Here is a 3,178-nt window from a genome sequence, read left to right as displayed (position 1 = left end):
CCGAGACCGTTCTCCGATGCAGCCCACTGGAGTACTTCAGTTCCACCATCATGACACTGTGGGCTGATGACCCCTGTGCGCCACAGTGAAGGAGCTCTTTCACTGAGACCCTAATAAGTGTCAGGCTTCGAGTGACAGGCGTCTCAGACACAAGGAACTCTGGGCCCTAAGCTGTGACTGTGCCTTGCTGGTGTATGACCACAGGCACGCAACTTCCCCTCCCCATGCCTCAGCTTCTTAGGACAGCGAAGAATGGACTCTGCGGTCCTGAAGAGTCCTTCCAAGGAGCAACCAGCTGGTCCTTGTACTGGGATCCCCTTTCATCCTTCCCTCCCCTCCATAAAACTGCTGCACAGTGCTTGCTTTGGCAGCACACATGCAAAAATTAGAATAATACAGAGTAGAGGAGGATGGCCCTTGTGCAAGATAACACGCAAGCTCTTGAAGCGTTCCATATTTTAAACATAATATATAAAAGAAACCCCCACACATCTGGGCATCCTCTTGTATGCACAGTGCACCGCTGGGCAGGGACCAGCTCTCTCAGAAAATTGCTCCCAGGAGGAAATGAAATAAGACAACAGCAACCAAAGCACAAAAGCAGTCAAAACAGAAGGCCACTGCTTGCCGCTTTTCTGTGTTTACAGCAGGCACATTTGGTCAGCCTGGCTTTTTCCCGAGGAAGACTCATCTTTCAGTAAGTTGTGCCATGGCCTGGAGGCTCCATATTTCCAAATTCTGTGTTTGGAATTCTCTCTCCACAACATTTCAGAAAGAAGAGCCAACTTTGCAGTTTTCTCCAAATCTACGTATTGCCCAGGGATCGGGGAGGGGCTGAGACGGAATGAGAAGATGGAAACCCAGCTGGACCCCATACTTTCCATGCTGGGCAGCTTCCCAACCACAGCAGCAGAGGGAGGATGGGGAGGAGGACCCAGGGCACCTGCCTCCAGCAACTGGCTCTGTAACAGTATAAAAGAGTGAAGGGCAGCTTCTCACAGGCTCCCTTGCTCCCTTGTGTCTGGAGTCTGGTTGTAGTCAGTGTCAAAAGGGGCAATGGTGTGTGGACGCCTCCTCACCCTCCCAGCCTGGGCTCTCTTTTCTCTCTGTGGGAAAAAAATAGGTTCTTTCGTTTGTATTTACTGTTTTATTCTTCTCTCATATATCACATCCTGACTACGGTTTCTTCTCCATCCTCTCCTTCAGTCTCTCCTCCTCACCTTCCCTCTTCCTAAGATCTACCCCCACACCCTCACACCCCCACATCCCTTCTCCCTTTAGAAAATAGTAGGCCTCCCAGGGACATCAACCCAACCCAACACGGCATAATATGCTACTATAATATCAGGTACATACCATCATATCAAGGCTGGCAGAGGCCACCCACGGAGGAAAGGGGTCCCATAAGCAGGCAAAAGAGTCAGAGACAGACCCTGTCCACACTATTAGGAGCTGCTCAACCATAACATATATGTAGAGGATCTAGGTCAGACTCCTACAGCTTCCATGATCTCTGTGAGCCCTCAGTGGCTTGTGATCTCGTGGTGTCCCTGTCTCCTCTAGTTCTCCTGATCATTCCTCCCCCTCTTCCACAGGACTCCCTGAGCGCTGCCTAATGTTTGCCTGTGGGGCTCTGCATCTGCTCCCACCGGTTGCTGGATGAAAGCACTTAAGTTCCCGGAGAGTCAATGATGCCAAAAGAAGGGACGGGGAGAGCTTCCTCCTTGTTAATTGCCGTGGTGCACCAAGGGGAAAAAAATGATGCAAAGCAGGCTAGATGTCCTGGTTTCATTTCTGTTTCTGTGATAGAGTACCCTGGCCAAACTTAGGTGAGAAGGGGTTTATTTGTCTTATGGCTCCAGGTTCTAATCCATCGCAGAGAGAAATAAACGCAGGAGGGTCTGTTTGTTTGTTGACTCACTTTCTTCTCTTCTATACAGTTCGGGAACCCTGCCTAGGGAACGGTGCTGGCCATGGTGGGATGAGTCTTACCGCATCAATTAGCAATCAAGACGACTCCCATCCAATCATACTCACAGGCCAACTTCATCTAGACCTGCAGTTCTCATCCTGTGGGCCCCCAGCCCTTAGGGTCAAGTGATCCTTTCATAGGGGTCACCTAAGACCACCAGAAAACACAGATATTTACATGAAGATCCATAGCAGTAGCAAAATTACTGTTATGAAGTAGCAATGAAAATAATTTTATGGCTTGGGATCACCACAACATGAGGAACTGTATTAAAGGGTCTAAGCCTTAGGAAGGTTGAGAACCACTGCTCTAGACAGTTCCTCAATTAAGATACTCTTCCCAGGCGACAATTCAAAGCTAACTGTCACACAAAGCCACTGAGAGCAAGGCTCGGTTGTTTTGCCTTTATTAGATCATCCAAGGGTTTGAGTTTTAAGGAGGTGTCAAAGTCATGGGCTCTGGGATCAGATAAACGGACCCTGAATCTCAGCACCATCACTATTTGTGGGACCTTGAGCCAGTGACTTTACACCTCCTAACTTCGAGTTGACATGGGAATAGGTGAGCTGCTGCCTGTTGTATTGAATTGTATTGAATAGTGAGCTGCTGCCTGTTGTATTGAATGAGTAGCACAGACCTAATGTACAGCAAGCGTCTATTGAATGACTGATGAGCTCTGACAATGACGAAGGGAGGGAGCCTGAGCTTCATTTTCTCTTCATTAGAGATAGAGAGAAGAGTAAGTGCAGAGGGTGTTCAGGAGCCAGAGGGGAGTTCTTCCCCCACAAGAACTGCCCTCACCTCCCCAGGCATGAAGACTGATCTCCTCTGGCCACCAGGCCATATTAGGTGACTGTTTAAGGCAGGGGGCCTAGGACACCAGGTGAAACTCAGAGAGTGACAATAGGTGGGAGCATGAGAGGAAATAGATATTTTGTGGAATTGATTGTAAGTAGGAAGCCCATGATTCTATCTCCAACTAAATGGACCTTGTCATCCCGCTGTGCTCCCCAGTGTCCTCTTGTGGACCAGAAGGCGGTGGCAGGCACAGACCAACTCTATGAGTGGGTCTAACATAGATATTTCAAAAACCCACCTGAAGGTGTGGCGTATGGCCCAATTGGTAGAGTGCTTGTATAGCAAGCATGGAGCCCTGGATTCCGTCTTCAGCACTGCATAAGACTGGGGATAGTGGGACACGCCTGC

The 3,178-nt window shown here is 49.1% G+C and overlaps 1 non-coding gene across 1 annotated transcript; it reads left to right on the top strand.

Annotated features, from left to right (window-relative positions):
* The first annotated feature begins 355 nt into the window (after positions 1-355).
* On the top strand, positions 356-461 carry LOC121137729. The gene has a single exon (XR_005875035.1). It is a non-coding gene; the product is annotated as a U6 spliceosomal RNA (small nuclear RNA).
* Positions 462-3,178: the final 2,717 nt, after the last annotated feature.

The sequence above is a fragment of the Mesocricetus auratus genome, unplaced genomic scaffold, assembly GCF_017639785.1.
Source record: "Mesocricetus auratus isolate SY011 unplaced genomic scaffold, BCM_Maur_2.0 Super-Scaffold_100691, whole genome shotgun sequence".
NCBI lineage: Eukaryota > Metazoa > Chordata > Mammalia > Rodentia > Cricetidae > Mesocricetus > Mesocricetus auratus.
Note: the sequence above shows the minus strand (reverse complement) of the source record. Positions and strands in the feature narration are given on the sequence as shown.